At 45.0% G+C, this 20,053-nt stretch overlaps 1 protein-coding gene across 4 annotated transcripts in view; it reads right to left on the bottom strand.

The window, feature by feature from the left end:
- The window catches only part of CREM (cAMP responsive element modulator), an 81,015-nt gene that overhangs the window by 49,563 nt on the left and 11,399 nt on the right, over nucleotides 1-20,053 (bottom strand). The gene's annotated exons all lie outside the window — the stretch shown is intronic.

Genomic DNA, 20,053 nt, shown 5'->3' with positions numbered 1-20,053 from the left:
ATATAGTCCATTCATCCAGTCCATACTTCTTTAACTTCTTGGCAAGAATACTGTGGGAAACTGTATCAAAAGCTTTGCTAAAGTCAAGGAATAACACGTCCACTGCTTTCCCCTCATCCACAGAGCCAGTTATCTCGTCATAGAAGGCAATTAGATTAGTCAGGAATGACTTGCCCTTGGTGAATCCATGCTGACTGTTCCTGATCACTTTCCTCTCCTCTAAGTGCATCAGAATTGATTCCTTGAGGACCTGCTCCATGATTTTTCCAGGGACTGAGGTGAGTCTGACTGGCCTGTAGTTCCCAGGATCCTGCTTCTTCCCTTTTTAAAGATGGGCACTACATTAGCCTTTTTCCAGTCATCTGGGACCTCCCCTGATTGCCATGAGTTTTCAAAGATAATGGCCAATGGCTCTACAATCACATCCGCCAACTCCTTTAGCACCCTTGAATGCAGTGCATCCGGCCCCATGGACTTGTGCTTGTCCAGCTTTTCTAAATAGTCCCAAACCACTTCTTTCTCCACAGAGAACTGGTCACCTCCTCCCCATGCTCTGCTGCCCTGTGCAGTAGTCTGGGAGCTGACCTTGTTAGTTAAGATAGAGGCAAAAAAAGCATTGAGTACATTAGCTTTTTCCACATCCTCTGTCACTCGGTTGCTTCCCTCATTCAGTAAGGGACCCACACTTTCCTTGACTTTCTTCTTGTTGCTAACATACCTGAAGAAACCCTTCTTGTTACTCTTAACATCTCTTGCTAGCTGCAACTCCAAGTGTGATTTGGCCTTCCTGATTTCACTCCTGCATGCCCAAGCAATATTTTTATACTCCTCCCTGGTCATTTGTCCAATCTTCCACTTCTTGTAAGCTTCTTTTTTGTGTTTAAAATCAGCAAGGATTTCACTGTTAAGCCAAGCTGGTCGCCTGCCATATTTACTATTCTTTCTACACATCGGGATGGTTTGTTCCTGCAACCTCAATAAGGATTCTTTAAAATACAGCCAGCTCTCCTGGACTCCTTTCCCCCTCATGTTATTCTCCCAGGGGATCCTGCCCATCAGTTCCCTGAGGGAGTCAAAGTCTGCTTTTCTGAAGTCCAGGGTCCGTATTCTGCTGCTCTCCTTTCTTCCTTGTGTCAGGATCCTGAACTTGACCATCTCATGGTCACTGTCTCCCAGGTTCGTCTCCACTTTTGCTTCCCCTACTAATTCTTCCTGGTTTGTGAGCAGCAGATCCAGAAAAGCTCTGCCCCTAGTTGGTTCCTCCAGCACTTGCACCAGGAAATTGTCCCCTACTCTTTCAAAAACTTCCTGGATTGTCTGTACACCGCTGTATTGCTCTCCCAGCAGACATCTGGGTGATCGAAGTCTCCCATGAGAACCAGGGCCTGCAATCTAGTAACTTCTGTTAGTTGCCAGAAGAAAGCCTTATCCACCTCATCCCCCTGGTCTGGTGGTCTATAGCAGACTCCCACCATGACACCACCCTTGTTGCTCACACTTCTAAACTTAATCCAGAGACTCTCAGGTTTTTCTGAAGTTTCATACTGGTGCTTGAGCAGTCATACTGCTCTCTTACACAGTGCAACTCCCCCACCTTTTCTGCCCTGCCTGTCCTTCCTGAGTAATTTACTGAATGTAATTATCCAATTTGTATGCCTGTATCATTTCTGTATCTGAAGTTAGGAATATTGACTATGTATCTGTATTTCAACTATGTTACTTTGAGTGATGCCCACTGCTAATACTTCAGATACAACAATGGAAAAGCCAGACAGGGCAGATGGCCCATTAGCGAGGACAAAGGCTTGGCCTTCCTGCAGACACTACATACTGCACCTGACTCATGGATGCTGTGATACTACAGAGTCAGGTGATCTTGTCACCTGATACTAAATATTACCTAGGACTTCCTGTAACTTTCCACTGGAAGGGAGGGGGGTCAGGTTTGGGAAACAAAGGATTCCTGCCTTATGTAAATCCAATTTAATGGTGGCGAGGAAAGCAAACAAGGCTCCTCCTCTCCATGGCCTGTCTGCCCAAGCAGAAAGTCTGCTAAAGCCACCTGAAGGGAAACCAGTGGGGAGTCCAGACTGAAAAGAAATATAACTGGAACTCTGAACCACAGAAACTTTGCAACCTGCCTAAAATAACACTTAGAGTAAGAAATTACATTTTGTAACCTGTTTCTTAAGTATATTGAGCTTAGCATGTGTACTTCGGTTTATTTGCTCAGTAATCTGCTTTGTTCTGTCTGTTATCTCTTATATTCACTTAAAATTCACCTTTTGTAGTTAATAAACTTATTGCTTGTTTATAATATAACCCAGTTTATGTAATTTCTAACTGGGGGGGGGCAAGAAGTTGTGCATATCCCCCTCCACATTGAGAGAAGGGGCGAATGTCAGAAAACCTTTGGGTTTGTACCCCTTAAAGGGAGTGGGCACTAGAGTGTTGGGGAGAGCCCCAAAAGCTGAATCTTTCCAGAGTGGATCTCTGTCTCTCTGTGCAGCTGGGTGTGGCCCTGCCTATGTGCTTGGCTGGAAGAGGCTTGTGAGCCTAGCCCAGCAAGGCCAGGAAAAGGGGACCCAGGCTGGCAGAATAGGCTGATTGAGCAGAGGAGGCTCAGTTAAACCCCAGCACATCAGCTGACACCCCAAAGGGCCCAAACCTGTCACAATGGGCCTGTGCTCTCCCCACTTGTTACTAGCCATGACATGTGAAGGCCCATTTCACAGGTGGCTGAAAAAGTTTATTCCAAACATCTTGCAGTTCCATCAACAGAGCTGTATGAAACATAGCCACTGCAGAAATCCAACTGATTTTAACAGCAATTAGATAAACTCTCCAAGAGACAGAAATGCTTGATTCTGGTTCTAAGTGGCATTAAGATGGATCCAACAGGCTGCTTACTGTTCACTGGTCTAGACTTTGTAGATCCTGTGGTTTAGGAAAAGAAAAATGTTTTTACTTTCACCACAGAAATGGCATAAGATGTATATATAACAAATCTATGTTACAATCAACTGGGAAAAAACCTGCTACTAGCTCATAAGCCTCCTTTCTTATTGATGTATTTGTCATAGGTCATCTCTGTGAAGATGCAGAGGAAGGGGGAATACCTAAACAGCAATGCTTCAATAGTCAAAGTAAAAAGAGTATAATGGTCCAGTAGGCTTTTAATACACTGGCCCAGTGGCTGATCACCATTATTCTTTATATTCCTACAGTCCAACAGGATTCATTAGTCTCCCAGGGCAGACACTTGAGAAACACGATTGGAGAAAAGATAAGTAGTTATCTTTGTCACGGTTTCAGGGTAACTACACCTGTATTCCCCACTCCGTAGTTCACTCCAAGAGTTCCCAATCAAGTCTCAGGTCTCCAGCCATCACCTGTCTTTGGGCAGGGATCCTTGTGCGACTTCCTTCTGACCAGGGGGTTGTAAGGCTGAACAACTCCCTGACTTACACTGCGATATCCCCAGGGCCAGCAAGCCAATTTGCCTAAAGGCCAGCATCTGTGCTTTGCTTTGTCTCCAAGGTCTGTGAACAGCGTATTGTCAGCAGTTACAAGTTACCACACAGCTCTTTCTAAGCAAGCACATTTATTCTTAAGGTAAAAGCATTAGAGAGAAAACATAACAACAAACAGATTTAAATACACAATAAACATCCCGGGGTCATCCATGCTACTAGGCCAAAGTCTTTCGGACCCTTCTGCAAGGGTTGGAGTTGCCCTTGGACAGAAGGCCCTGTCTGTTTTCTGGATCAGAAAGGCGGCCTGAGTCAGTGTTAACCCAGACTTTTATCCAAAACTCCTTTCTTTGTCTTATGGCTGTGGTGGGCAACCTGAAGCCGGTCAGGGTAATCCGCTGGCAGGCCGCGAGACAGTTTGTTTACATTGACCGTCCGCAGGCACAAACACCCGCAGCTCCCAGTGGCTGCAGTTCGCCATTCCCGGCCAATGGGAGCTGCGGGAAGCGGTGCATTCCACAGGGACGTTCTAGCTGCTGCTTTCCGCAGCTCCCCTTGGCCAGGAACAGCGAACCGCGGCCACTGGGAGCTGCAGGCAGCCGTGCCTGCAGACAGTCAATGTAAACAAACTGTCTCTTGGCCTGCCAGCGCATTACCCTGATGGGCCACAGGTTTCCCACCACTGTCTTAAGGTTTCTGGACAATCCAGTTTAAACCAGTATATGGGAGCCTCCCCAGGTGGTGGAAACTCTCGTATGGGGGTTACAATCTGACTAATTTGCCTTCATCACCTCCCACTGCTTTTGGTTCCTGGAGAAGTTGTGGGAACCCTCCCCACTGGAGTGGCATACAATCCCTAGCCACAGTGATACACAAATTTAATAGAATATTGTCCTTAAAGATATTGTATGGGATTGCAATATCTGTCACACTCTTACCACTGTTGAAAGCAGCGTTGTTGTAGCTGTGTTGGTCCCAAGATATTAGAGAGACAAGGTGGGTAAGATAGTATCTTTTATAGGACCAAATTCTGCTGGTGAGAGACAAGCTTTCAAGTTTACACAGAGCTCTTCTTCAGGTCTTGAAGATGACCTGAAGAAGAACTCTGTGTAAGCTCGAAAGCTTGTCTCTCTCACCAGCAGAATTTGGTCCAATAAAAGATACTATCTCACCCATCTTGACACTCTTACCACCTTATTTAACATCTTGTCCCCCTTTATAAAGCAAAGCTGCATTTAACTGTGAAGTCTGGATTCCAGCCAAACGCCAGATGTTGCATCTCCTCACAGTAGTCAGACCATTTGACCATGTTGCTAGGCATACTCAATCCAAAGAGAGAGCACAGAGAAAGCTGCAAAGTAATTAATATTGCTTAACTCATTAAAAATCTCATGCTCCTGATTTAGTTCATCAGAAGCAAGGTCAATAAACATCTGGCTGGACAGAACAGAAAAAAAGGAATGGATGAGTAGCAATCTTAAATGCCATTCAAGAAATGTCTCATGCCTTGAGAAGAGCTAAATCATAGACTCATAGACTTCAAGGCCAGAAGGGACCTAATCTGGCCTTCTGCACATCACAAGCCACAGAACCTCACCCACTCACTCCTGTAATACACCCAGAACCTCTTGTTGAATTATTAAAGTACTCAGATCATGATTTAAAGACTTCACGTTACAGAGAATCCGCCATTTACTCTGATTTAAACCAGCAAGTGACGTGTGCCCCATGATGCAGAGGAAGGTGAAAACCCTCCAGTGATCCCTCTTGTCAGTAATTTTGGGTAGCAGCCAGAGAGCTGGTGTAGAGAGATGATTTTGAAGTCAGGGAAAGCAACATTCCATTCAGTTGCTTTTTCTTTATTTAATTCCTCCAGAGACAGAATATCTAAGAGAAGCAACCTGAGTGAGAACCACAGATCCATTAGTATGTGAACATACTGAAATATGATGCCTACGAATCCCCTATAGAATGAGAATGCCAACATTTTCCATTCAATATACCTACAAAAATATCCATTTGATACTCCAGCCTAGGGAACTTACCTCCCAAGGAAGTGAATAGCAATGTCTTTAAACTTTCTGTGTAAGACAGTGGCTCACCTTCAGACTCTGGCGCATAGAAGTCTCCCAGATGGGAAAATTTGTTAACCAAGTCCTCCTCATCTTAAGTCAGGAGACACTTAAAAAGGGGACCACTGGAATGCTAATACTCCTTCCCAGAAGTAGGCCGTGCTACAGAACCAGGCTGTGGATTTGCAGAAGGAAGAGCTGGGAGAAGTTGATCTGAAAATGTAAAGCTGGATAGAAGCAGTTGGGGAAACCAGGTCCTGAAGATGGCAGCCAACTCTTGTTCTAACTGGTTGCAGTGGAAAAGAGCCCAGTCAAGAGACAAAGAGCAGAGTCTACTATAATGCTTTGCTTCAGAGGAACAACACGCTAGAAAAACTTCACAGTCAAGAAAAAATGTCCGGCTGAGCAAAAACAGTATGCAGCTATAACAGTGTGCCCCTGGTGGCCAGACAGCTAAAATGCATGTTGATCTGCAAGAGTTGCTAGGGCGGCACTCTGGCTGCTCACAGCTCTCAGTAACCCTCCTCCTGCTGCAGATTATTTGATGCCCAAACAAATTTTTGCAGAATTTAAGATTTTTTTTTAATTGTAAAATGCCTATTTTTTTCAGAAGGGCTGAGCACCTACAGCTCTCACTGACTTCAGCAGGAGTTGTGAGTACTCAACACTTCTGAAGATCAGATCATATGTTTTAGCCCTTATTGCTGAAAAGAAAACTTTCCAAATGTGAATTGATTCTGTGCTCTCTTCCTGAGTCTGCAGAAAACAACAAGATGTAAACTGCTTTAACTATAAATTTCCATGTCAAATTATATACCAAAATTTCTCACTATTTCACAGGTAATCATTTTAATTGAAACATCTAACTAAGGTGTATAGCTAGTGTGACTTTAATCATCTGGTGCTGATTGTGACAAATCTGACAATTTCCTGCAACATCCTTCAAAAATCTTAATGAATGAAGTTTAAGTATCTTTGCAATCCATTGTATCAAATGCAAAGGTTATGTATTATTGTGGGCCAAGATTGTATGTAATGTCTCCAGCACGGAGATGTGAGGTGAACCCTGGGAAGAGTTATGAATTTCAAAGGAGGCACTGAATAATGTGCCAGACAAGAATGGACTTTTGGGACAAACAGTAAACAAGTTTGCCTGAGGAGCCTCTACAGGGAGGTGAATGAAAATTCCCCAGCTCTGTTTATGCAAAAAACCTAGCCTTTTGAAGATATGCCCTGGGGAGAGGATCATTATCTGCTGATTACCTGTTCCTGGAGTCTCAACATCAAAGGCCCAAGCTATATAAAGGAAAAACTAATTTATCCTTGGGTGTGCTAGTTCTAAGCTAAGCTGTTATGAATTTGTGACCTTGTTTAAAGGGCTGACTCCTATCAGAGACCTTGGTGAAGTAGGAGGATGATTTCTGGTAAGCTTATTAGCATGTTTGTAGGTACTTTTGTCATTTTTAATATGTTTTCTCTGTAATGCTTTCACTTAAGAATAAATGTGATTGCTTATTAAGAGCTGTGGGGTAACTTGTAATTGCTGGCAATTAGTTATTCATAACCTTCAGAGAGAAAGCAAAGCACAGACACTGGTCTGTATAGGCAGTCTGGCATGCTGGAAATATCACAGTGTGAGCAGGGAACTGTGCAGCCTCAAAATTCAATGGTCAGGAGGGAGAGAAATGTGGGTCTCTGCCCAAGAGAGGTGACAGCTGAGGAGCCGGGAGCCTAGAGTGCATGCCCTTGGTGGACCATCGCGGAGAAATACAGACGCAGTTGCCCTGAACTGTGACACAAATAATTACAAAAAATCTTTACCAAGGAAAGTGCTTTGTTTAGTTCATCTGTCAGAAGTCCCAAGTGATAGACTTTCCAGCACTTCTCTTGAGATACTATTCCACAGGCTAACAGAGCTCAATGCTACGAAGTTTATCCTGATATTCATCCTAGATTTTATACTTCTTAATTTCTTGCCATTATTCCTAGTTAGAACTTGAACTGAGCCACCTGAGAGAGGAAAAGGAATTGGGGGGCAAGTAAGTGGTGCTTATTTATTTTCCAGTTCAATCTTTGGAAGACTGAAATTACTGCCTGAAGGAACACGGGAGTCTTAAAACCATCAGGAGCACCCCTACACCAAATACATGCACTTTCCTGAGAAGATTCTTTTTCTACAGGGGATATAAAAGTACCAGAAGAGAGAAGAATTAATAAACAGAGCAAATGCTGTCTAGCAAAGGAGAAGCAGCAACACATACCCCGAAGAGACAACTGTAGTGATGACTAACTAGCCGGGGTCTGAATATATGGGGCTCAAAATGAGAGAAATCAAAAAGTACAGACCACTTGTCTTCATTGGGCAGGAATCCTATCTAGGAAAGTTTAAGTGGTAAAAAGATCACCTTGCAGGATTTCTTCTTCAGTGGACCCGTTCTCCTGCAGAGGCCTCAGGTATAGCCCTAGTAAGTGGGGTCACATGAGTGCATGAAGCTATTACGCCTAACATCTGCAGGAAGAACAGTACACTTCTCGGGTGCTGGGATCCCAGAGGATACTATCTCCCAAATGGTATGGAAAACTCAGTGCTCGGAATAACCCCTTTTTTTATGCCAAGATAAAAATAGGTGCTTCATTACTTAGGCAAAACCTCAAGGGTTGGAACTATCTGTATGTTTTCCCTAGAAACAAGAACACTCCCTGAGCTCACGATACTCTGATCAGTCAACAGTCTAAATACAGGGAAACAATGATACTTGTGTTGTCTGAGGAATGAAGACTCAGCAGTGAAAACATTCAGTGATCTAGAAAGACCAAAGGGTAGGATATCATAATGACAGTGGCCTTTTCCTACACAAAACCAGAGATACTTCTCATAAAATGGATGGATTATCAGGTATAAGAGATACTGTCAACACAACCCCTTTTCTTTCTGTAACAAGAAATAATAGGAGAAAAACATGTTCTCCATTTTACTACTAAAAGACCACCTCTATACCCTCTTTTTAGAGAAGGAAGATAACTTCCTCCCTTAATATCTTCTCATGAGAGGGATCTCTGAAAATGGAGTGGAAGAGGAAAGGGTACAAATCTAAAACTGAATAGTTAAAGCTGTTGACTATCACATCAAACTGTCTGCTTGGTGCTCAATGCAACAGGCAATCTTACCACTGAGATAAGGCAGACCACTGACAAAAATGTTTGAACTTCTGCCTGAAAGAGGAGTGTCTATGGACAGACTTCCAATCTGTTGGAGGTCAAGGAAGAGCTGTGCCTCTAGAATCAAAGGGAGTAGTACCCTCTTAACTGAAGGCATTTAAAGTAGCTAAAGATGTCTGGAAAGTTGTCCAAAAGTTTTCAACCTTTTTAAGCTATCATCTCTTTCTTCACTAACAGATCTTTTCACGCAGAAAGTGAACTATTGTGGTCTGAGCTTCATACAGCAATGTGGTGCTCTTCAGCCAAGAGAACTAGTGAATGGTAATAGCTGCATTATAATGGGCATTGTATGCTAACTCGTAGAGCATGTTTGGCCATCATCTCATCTTCAGACACAAAGAATTTAAGATCTTGCATGAACTGAGAAAGGATTTAATAAAAAATGAGCAACAGCTTGTAACCTGAGAAAGTTGCACTTCTCAAACATGGCTTGCTAACTGTCAATTCACACCTGCAAGATTACATCTTTTCCAGCACCAGTGAGATCTTTTTAAAAATTATATATTTTCAAGAGTGTTTTTTCCTTAAGAGTTCAGTTCTTTTACAATCTAGCCTTTTCGATCAGTCTCCCTTTGATAAAGGTACACTGGTAAAGTGGGAATGAACAAAGGAAAACATACTTGAAATACTCACTAGAATATAGTTTTTCAATCACTGTAAATGTAACTATCCTCTTTGCACTGGCAACTTACTTGTGTCTAGATAGTGAAGTGGAAATGTACAGAAAAGACCATAAGAGCTGCTTCAGCCTCATGGAAACCTATGAGATGCAACCTGCTGTTTTTGATATCTTCTGTTACTCTTTTCCATTCCTGCAAGGATATTAAATGAAAAAGAGAAAATACCAGTAGCTGTAGTTCTTTAATCTGGCTCCCTCTGGCTATTTACACTTGTAGTATCTAGGTGTTTACGCTGCACATTCCAGGATCACATAGAAAGAAGTGTTTACTGGAGATACTCGCTCTTTCTATTCACACTGCTTCACACAGGGTTTCAAAAGTATAAAAGGGGAAATGGCCTCAGCCACCCTTTAGTTCTTTCCACTAACGCAGGAATTCTTAACCCAAAATCTAAAGCAGTTAAGAAAGCAAGAGAGGAATGTGAATATGCAGAGGTAACACTATCTAAGAGCAGATCTACACTTAAAATGCTGCAGCAGCTTCTCCCATCTGTGTAGTTAATCCACCTTTGCAAGAGGCTGTAGCTACATGGAAAGGAGACGCCCTCTTGTTGACATACCGCTGTCTGCATAGTGGCTTAGGTCAGTATAACTGCCTTGTTCAGAGGTGTGGATTTTTCACAACCCTGAGCGACACAGTTATACTGATGTAAGTTTATAGTGTAGACCTGGCCTAATAATTATAGTTGTGGAAATATAACTTCTGTCACGTTGAGGTAGTCCACATATTTTCATTTGTAGAAGTTTGGCAAACAGTACCACCCCCAAAAAGGGCACAGATGTTCTAGGTGAACAAGAACTTCAGAAGTGCTAAAATGAACAACAGCTCTGGATACCAGGTCCAGAGAGTATTAGAAGGGACTTGTGATAGGTTAGTCTGCCCTTTAAGGGCAGTGGTGCCAAAGGGTCAGCCCACCACCCAATTATATGGCATGGTCCTTTAATGTTTTGAGAGGTTTTGGGGTATGCAAGGATCTAGGAAATAAGAGGTATTGCTGGAGAGGAAGAAGTCCTGGCAATAAACAAAATGTGGGAGAAAGTCAGTTACCGTTTCTTTAAGGGTCCAGGACTAGTGAACTTGCAGAGTGGGTGAGGCAACCTACTGGGGATGAGCTGGAAGAAGGAGACTGGCATATACGCTACCTCCACCCCCTCAGCAGGGTAGACACCAGCAGTAGAAGGCTGCCTACTGAGCCCTCCAAGTCCGAGGACTAATTGGGAGAAAAGGGCCAGCTGAAGGAGAAACTGGCTAAGGTTCTATAGAAGGCCTAAATTACAACCCAGCTCCAGGGAGGAGAACTGGAGACGCCTGCCTTAAGGAGAAACAGAGAGACTGCCTAAGTTTCAATCCAACTTCGGGGAGGAGATATAGGGACTTCTGTCTTAAAAGAGGGTTACCATTTAGGCTACCTCTACACTATGAGCTAGAGGTGTGATTCCCCTGTTCGCATACACCTACTTGTGCTAGCTCTCATCAAGCTAGCACGAGTATACACAGCAGCATAGCCATGGTCGTAGAGGCTTAGCTAAGCTTGCTGAGCAGAAACCCACCTGAAACTGATGGGTAGGACTCTGCTGCCGCTACCTGTGATACCTTGGCTACACTGCTATTGATACTCATACTAGCTCAGTGAGAGTGTACACCCCTGGATTGTACTGTAGACACAACCTTAGGCCCTGTCTACACAGGCGAGTTTCTGCACAGTAAAGCAGCTTTCTGCACTGTAACTCCCAAGGTGTACACAGTGCCAAGCCACTTAGTGCGTAGAAACTGCGCAGCTGCAGCGCTTTTAAAAAAAAAACCCCAACGAGAGGCGTACAGCTTTCTGCGCTGGGGGTACAGGGCTGCGGTGCCAGTGTAGACACCCTGGTCGATTACAGCGCTGCAAATGGCCTCCGAGAGATGTCCCACAATGCCTGTTCTCGCCTCTCTGGTCATCAGTTTGAACACTACTTCCCTGCCCTCAGGTGACCAACGGTCATCCTCACCCCATAAATTACTTTGGAATTTTGAAAGTCCCCTTCCTGTTTGCTCGGTGATGCATGCAGTGGTCTCAGCACATCTTTCCAGGTGGCTATGCCTGCTCCATGCACTAGGCGATCCCCCGCTTGGAGCAATGCCGAGCTGCTGGAGAGGAGAGGAGGCTGTCCAGTCCCAGCTGTGCTCCAGCCATAGGAATTATGATACTTACGGACAGATTTCACAATGCATGACAGAAAGGGACACTGACCAGGACACACTGCAGTGCAGGGTCAAAGTGAAGGAGCTGCAGAACGCCTACCACAAGACACAGGAGGCAAACTGACACTCTGGTGGTGCGCCCACGAGCTGCCGGTTCTACAAAGAGCTGGACGCGATACTCGGCAGCGATCCCATGTCCACTGCGAAGACCACTGTGGATACTTCGGTGGCTCGCATGCCAGTTGAGATTGGACCGAGCCAGGAGGAGGAAATCTTGGACAAAGATGTGGAGGGGGAGGGGGACCCAGAGGCAGAGAATGACTTGGAGGTCAGAGATGCAGCCAGGAGCTCTTTTCTACCCCGGAGGAGACTAGCCAGTCACAGCTGTTAGATGTTGGTGAAGTGCAAACAGGAAAGGAGGCCCCTGGTAAGTGGATTTGATATGGGAAATCGCTGAAGCGAGTTGTTGGGAGCAGAAGGGTTGCAGAAATCAGGCTTGTCTCCCACCGCATGCCTATTTTGAGCAGCGGAACACGCTGTTGATAGACTCCCTCACTTCAAGGAATCTCCCTCAGAGATCTCCAGGAAACTCTCGTGGAGATACTGAGCAACCCGCTGCCACAAGTTCCTCGGCTGAGCTGCTTTGTTTCTTGCCCCATTAATGGTAACTTTCCCGCACCACTGTGCCATTATAGGTGGTGAGGGGGAGGAACCATTGCTTCACACAGGCAAGCCACTTAGGGGCCAGGGCAGAAGCCACAGTCTTGGAGAAGACTCTCCCTTGATTCCCTGCTCACCCTCAGCAGCGAGATATCTTCCATAATGATCACATCCTGTGGAAAGTGTGGGGACAGGAATGATTATCAGGCCCCACCTACAGTGCTGGCTCTCCCCAAGAGCCACGTCCCCAGTGTACAGCAGGGTCTGGGAAGAGTGATTTACCTTGCCCCTGCAGCTACTCACCATTTTGGGGGTCTTATGGCTCATGTGTGCTTGCGTAGGGTCAGCCAGTTAGTGACAGGTGTGAGAGTACTGGCTGTATTTTAAATTACAATTCAGTGTTCTCCGTGTTGCAAACAATACGGCTTCTGTACAATGTTGCATTTAAACTTCACAGAGATGACCTTGGGAGCCCAGCCTCCTTCTTTATTATCAGCGACTGAACGGCTGCGCAGAATTAGAAAGCGGCCAAGAAGAACTAAAGAGAACTTTCTGCGTGATGTTATGATGCACTCCGCCGCTGAGAAACAGGAATTGAAGGAGTGGCGGGACAGCAAGAAGAGGAACCGAAAGGAGAACGCGGCATGCCAGAATGAAGCCATGGAGCGGCTCTTAAAGGTTATGGAGTGCCAAGCAGAGACGCTCCAGGCAATACTAGCTCTGCAAACCGAGCAGAGCTCTCCGCGCCCGCCCTCCCCTGCAGCTGCTGTCGCAAAACTCTTTCCCATGTGTCCTCCAGACACCGCCAACACACTCTTATCAACGTTCTGGCTCCAGTCTCTACCCACAGCATTCCATTCCTTCCTCCTCACAGGCCAGAACTGTGGATTCCTAGTACACACTGCACTCAACATCCTTAACCCTTCAGTTTGGCCCTGCTGAAGTACTGCACCTGCTGCACTGTACTCCAAAGAAGAAGGTTGGATCTGATCCCTGGACATACACAAATCTTTAGCCATCCCAGGACCCCACCTCCTCCTGGGACCTTCCCTTCCCGCATCCCTCTCACTGCTGATTTTTTTGTTTGTTTGACTCTCTCCTCCAGTTGTTGCTTTTTAATAAAAAATTGTGTTGGTTTGAAAGCAATCTTTATTCTATTAATTGAAAGCAAAAAGAGCCCTGCAAAGCAACATACAATTATATTAAGCCCACATATTGCATTGTCTGCACCAATTATCTCCAAGCATTACAGGCACTGCACTCCCAAGCATAGCAACAAATATTAGTGGCTTTCGGTGTCAAATTGCTGCCTCAAGGCATCCTTGATCCTTATGACCCCGTGCTGCACCCCTCTAATAGCCGTGGTCTCTGGCTGCTCAAACTCAGCCTCCAGGCACTGAGCCTCTGCGCTCCTGCCCTGAGTGAAACTTTCACCCTTCCCTTCACAAATATTATGGAGCGTACAGCATGTGGCTATAAGCACAGGAATATTGTCATCGGCCAGGTCCAGCTTCCCATAGAGGCAGCGCCAGTGGGCCTTTAAACAGCCAAAAGGACACCTAATAGTAATTCTGCACTTGCTCAGCCTGTTGTTGAACTGCTCCTTGCTGCTGTCAAGTTGCCCTGTGTATGGCTTCATAAGCCACGCCATCAAGGCTTAGAAGGAATCTCTCAGGATCACAATGGGCATTTCGACTTCACCTACGGTGGTCTTCTGGTCCGGGAAGAAAGTCCCTGCTTGCAGCTTCCTGAACATGCCAGTGTTCCAAAAGATGCGTGCGTCATGCACCTTTTTGGACCAGCCTGCGTTAATGTCTGTGAAACGCCCATGGTGATCCACAAGCACCTGGAGAACCACTGAGAAATACCCCTTGCAATTAATGAACTCTGTGGATAGGTGGTCTGGTGCCAGAATTGAAATGTGTGTCTATCTATCGCCCCTACACAGTTGGGGAAGCCCATTTGTGGAAAGCTATCTACAATGTCAAGCGCGTTGCCCAGAGTCACGGTCTTTCAGAGCAGGATGCGATTAATGGCCCTTCAGACTTCCATCAGCACAAGTCCAACGGTACACTTTCCCTCTCTGAACTGGTTAGTGACTGATTGGTAGCAGTCTGGAGTAGCCAGCTTCCACAGTGCAATCGCCACACGCTTCTCCAACGACAGGGCAGCTCTCATTCTCATATCCTTGCGCTGCAGGGCTGGGGCGAGCTCATCACACTGTCCCATGAATGTGGCTTTCCTCATCCAAAAGTTCTGCAGCCACTGCTCGTCATCCCAGACATGCATCATTATGAGATCCCACCACTCAGTGCTTGTTTCCCGAGCCCAAAAGCGGCGTTCCACTGTGGTCAACACCTCTGTGAAAGCTACTAGCAATCTCGTGTTGTAGCTAGGAAGCGTGGCGAGATCAGTGTCACACTCCTCTTGCCTTTGTAGTTTAAGGAATAACTCCACTGCCACGCGTGACGTGTTGATCAGAGTGAGCAGCATACTGGTCAACAGTTTGGGATCCATTCCTGCAGCCCGAAGAGGCAGGGAGCGCAGTACACAAACTGTTGAAAGATGGAGCCAAATGCAGACAGAAGCACAGAGATTGCTGGGATGCAAAGCAATGCATCACGGGGCACTGGGACAAGACTCAGGATGCCCCATGACCCTCTCCGCCTTCCCACAACTATTAGCAGCTGAAGAGGAAGAGGTGTTCTGTGGGATAGCTGCCCAGAGTGCACCACTCCGAATACCGCTGCAAGTGCTGCAAATGTGAACACACTATTGCGCAGGAACCTGACAGTGTGAACACACAACAGCGGTTTCCCGTCAGCGCTCTCTGAGCAGCGCTGTAACTGCCGGCGCTATAACTCTGCCAGTGTAGACATACCCTTAGAGTACTACCCCAGCTCCCAGAAGGAGCAAGAATGATTACAAGGATTTTTAAAGAGACCAAAAGTGAGTGTGAACTGGGATGACTGAGTGAGTTACACTGTAGACTTAATAAACACTCAATAAAGCAGACCCCAGAAAGAGGCTACATATTTTGAACAAATCTAGTTGGGTAATTGATTGAAAGAACCCAGGAAGCGCTGAGTGAGATACACCAGCAGAGAGGTGAGGAGCCACAAGGGTGTATGCCGGAGGACAGTCCCCATGACAGGATTGCAACCTCATTCTCCCAAATCAGGCTTCATTTGAATGGGGAAAAAAAGGTTTAAATCCCACATAGAGCCTCAAGTAGCAGCTTTACAAAATGTTAAGATGAAGACCATCAGAAGGCATATTATATCTCCTGGGGGACGAACATCTGCCAGGTCACAGCAATTCTGAAACACAGTCACACTGGATTCAAATTCTGAACTGTGATGAACAGATCCCTGATCTCATATGCATATGCCCCCAAAGAAGAAAGAAACTGTGAATAGATTTGGTGATATATAGATAACTTAAGACCCAGTGGACACTTAAAGTATGGGGCATAACTTCCCTGGATGTAAATAAGGCTCAGGGAAAATACAGACAAGCTAGAACCCAGAAAGAGCTGGAAGTAGGAGAGAGACTATGTTAGCCATCTAGTTTCCATAACCAGGACTTCACCCAAATTCATGTCTAGGGATCTGGTGACTTTCACTGGCTGGTAATGTACCAATTGAAGTAATTACCAATTGAAGCAATTACCAGTTGAAGCCTATGTGGTGCCTGTCACAGGACTGATCCTTTAAGAGGGAATCAGGGACCCACCTACCTGTGACAAACTCCTGTAACAAAAAATGAGCCAACTTATACCCACCAGGATCCAATTAAATCCTTAAGTGACTTATTGCCAGTTGTTTAGCTAATGTGCCTCATTAAGGGTTACTAGCACTCAGTTGGGCTCTAGAAAACAGGAAGTGCCTGAGAAGAGTAGCTCTCAGGAGAGCACACCAGAGCAAGGAATCTGGATGGTGTGTTCTCAGAGAGAGTAGCTCCTCAGCAGCAGGAGGAGGAGAAGGGACGATAACAATGAAAACGGAAAGGGAATAATGCCAGGAGTCTGAGGGGCTGCAGCTGGCTGGACAAAAGTGGCTGCAGGTGAGTGCTGCAGCAGATTAAGGTAGAGACCGGACCGGACCCAGAGAACCACAAGCCCCACAGAGGAGGCTTTTGTAAACCCCAAACTCAATGGGAGAGACTTTCTATTTCAAATATATTTTGATTTAATAAAGTAGAACCATAACAGGGGAACTTTGTTTTTCATTCTTTTGGACTGTGTGGCATTCTTACGGGAAATTGAGGTAGGAAGAACCTATAGTGCCATGCTCAGCCAGCAGGAGGCATATGGGTGCAGCCACCACCCCAAAACAATGCCCTATATTTAGTGGGTAGTCTCAATTCAGTTTTTAATTCATAGGTGTTGTGACAAAGTTCCTGCTCTACCTTGGTGGGTCTTGCAATTATTGGCGGATTTGCTCGCCTGGGAGCTTCATGGCAGCCCTCAGCTTGGCCGTTTTTCTGAATTCACAGTCCAGGTCGACTCCTCCTGTGTCTGACCAGGAGTTGGGAGGATTTGCGGGGAAACCGGGCCTGCCCTCTACTCCGGGTTCCAGCCCAGAGCCCTGTGGAATGCAGCTGTCTAGAGTGCCTCCTGGAACAGCTGTGCGAAAGCTACAACTCCCTGGTCTACTTCCCCATGGCCTCCTCCCAACACCTTCTTTAGCCTCACCATAGGACCTTCCTCCTGGTGTCTGATAATGCTTGTACACCTCAGTCCTCCAACAGTCCGCGTTCTCACTCTCAGCTCCTAGTGCCTCTTGCTCCCAGCTCCTCACACGCACACCACAAACTGAAGTGAGCTCCTTTTTAAAACCCAGGTGCCCTGATTAGCCTGCCTTAATTGATTCTAGCAACTTCTTGATTGGCTGCAGGTGTTCTAATCAGCCTGTCTTAATTGTCTCCAGAAGGTTCCTGATTGTATTGGAACCTTCCCTGTTACCTTACTCAGGGAAAAGGGACCTACTTAGCCTGGGGCTAATATATCTGCCTTCTATTACTCTCCTACAGCCATCTGGCCCGACCCTGTCACAGTGTACATGTCACAGAAATCACTATCACAGGACCTTTATTAGTTAAAGTAGAAAAGGCCAAAAATAGGATGAGTTTTCAGAAAGAACTACCTTCTAACCTTTATACCTGACTTTCCAAGTCAAGGTTGAAGAGAACAGGGATGAATGGGTGCGTCTGGTGTGTGTGTAAACTGCACGGGCAATATGGAGAAGTTTGGATTGCAGCTGATACACAATTTCTATGGAGAAACAGATACAACACCCTTCTGGGTGCTGCCAATCTGAGTCCTTTCACAATATCACAAGCACTAACCTGATAAGCACAAAAAAAGGACAGGTCACTTGAGTAGGTACTACGGCAGAGCAGTTGGCACAGTCCACAGGGAGCCAGAGACTAACACAGGAATGCATCCTGCTCACACAGAGGTTATGCCAATAAACTGTATTTGGATAAAATAGGCATCTCAGAAGCATTGTCTGGATTAAAAATAAACATGTGATGGAAAGCCATAGGAGTTGAATGGCACTGAGGTACTGTAGTATTCCAAAGGATCAGGATATAAATACTGACCAGCATACTGGAATGTTAGTAGCAATTTCCTTTTAATGAAGATCATGGAAAAAAACCTGAAGCTTTTATGGAGCTCACCTAATATATCAAACTAAAGTTTGATTTTTTTAATTGTCACCTCCATTCTATTAATCAGCAAAATACTTTTCCAGAGAATATCTAAAAAGTTTTTTAAAAAATAAAAAAAATCCAGAAAGTGCCATCAAGTGCATAGGGAAGAAACATAAGCAATGATTCTAAGATGTTTTGCCTGCAGAATTGGACTCATTTTGAGTAAACAAGAATACTGGGGGGGAAAAAACAAAAATTATCTTCACCCATTATCGTAAATTGCTAAATCAAGCATCTCCAAATTCTAGGATACATGAGGTTCATCTCCTCCCTCTAATCCTGTAGCTGCCTCAACTTAATAGGACAGCGTTATCAGATAACTACTGCATAGCAGTACTTCCAAGAATACGGAAAGACAGTCTACTGGCTTCCACTACAGTGCTATCCTGAGAAACTCTTGAAGTGTTACTTCTGTGAATGACTTACAATAATGTGCTGTAAGAAAAGGAGTACTTGTGGCACCTTAGAGACTAACCAATTTATTTGAGCATAAGCTTTCGTGAGCTACAGCTCACTTCATCGGATGCATACTGTGGAAAGTGTAGAAGATCTTTTTATACACACAAAGCATGAAAAAATACCTCCCCCCACCCCATTCTCCTGCTGGTAATAGCTTATCTAAAGTGATCACTCTCTTTACAATGTGTATGATAATCAAGGTAGGCCATTTCCAGCACAAATCCGGGGTTTAACAAGAACGTCTGAGGGGGAGAGGGGGTAGGAAAAAACAAGGGGAAATAGGTTACCTTGCATAATGACTTAGCCACTCCCAGTTGGAGGGGTTTTATTATTAAGGATCTACAACCTATCCTGAAGGATGACCCAACACTCTCACAAATCTTGGGAGACAGGCCAGTCCTTGCCTACAGACAGCCCCCCAACCTGAAGCAAATACTCACCAGCAACCACATACCACACAACAGAACCACTAACCCAGGAACCTATCCTTGCAACAAAGCCCCGTTGCCAACTGTGCCCACATATCTATTCAGGGGACACCATCACAGGGCCTAATAACATCAGCCACACTATCAGAGGCTCGTTCACCTGCACATCCACCAATGTGATATATGCCATCATGTGCCAGCAATGCCCCTCTGCCATGTACATTGGTCAAACTGGACAGTCTCTACGTAAAAGAATAAATGGACACAAATCAGATGTCAAGAATTATAACATTCATAAACCAGTCAGAGAACACTTCAATCTCTCTGGTCACGCGATTACAGACGTGAAAGTTGCGATATTACAACAAAAAAACTTCAAATCCAGACTCCAGCGAGAGACTGTTGAATTGGAATTCATTTGCAAATTGGATACAATTAACTTAGGCTTGAACAGAGACTGGGAGTGGCTACGTCATTATGCAAGGTAACCTATTTCCCCTTGTTTTTTCCTACTCCCCGTCCCGCTCAGACGTTCTTGTTAAACCCTGGATTTGTGCTGGAAATGGCCTACCTTGATTATCATACACATTGTAAGGAGAGTGGTCACTTTAGATAAGCTATTACCAGCAGGAGAGTGGGTTTGTGTGTGTGGGTGGGGGAGAAAACCTGGATTTGTGCTGGAAATGGCCCAACTTGATTATCATACACATTGTAAAGAGAGTGATCACTTTAGATAAGCTATTACCAGCAGGAGAATGGGGTGGGGGGAGGTATTTTTTCATGCTTTGTGTGTATAAAAAGATCTTCTACACTTTCCACAGTATGCATCCGATGAAGTGAGCTGTAGCTCACGAAAGCTTATGCTCAAATAAATTGGTTAGTCTCTAAGGTGCCACAAGCACTCCTTTTCTTTTTGCGAATACAGACTAACACAGCTGTTACTCTGAAACCTGTAATAATGTGCTGTATTATCTGTGGCCCTTATTCTGCCATGTCCATAACACAGCAGTCATCATTTGGGACTATATCTTTATTGTTTTTAATATGAAATCACTACTCCAAGAACAAAAGACTGATACAGGACAGGGGGATTTAATGATGAACTGTAGAAAAGTATCATGTTCACCCAAAAGCAAGTAACAATTATAAATGATCATTTTTAT

The sequence above is a fragment of the Natator depressus genome, chromosome 2 (assembly GCF_965152275.1).
Source record: "Natator depressus isolate rNatDep1 chromosome 2, rNatDep2.hap1, whole genome shotgun sequence".
In the NCBI taxonomy this organism is placed as follows: domain Eukaryota; kingdom Metazoa; phylum Chordata; order Testudines; family Cheloniidae; genus Natator; species Natator depressus.
Note: the sequence above shows the minus strand (reverse complement) of the source record. Positions and strands in the feature narration are given on the sequence as shown.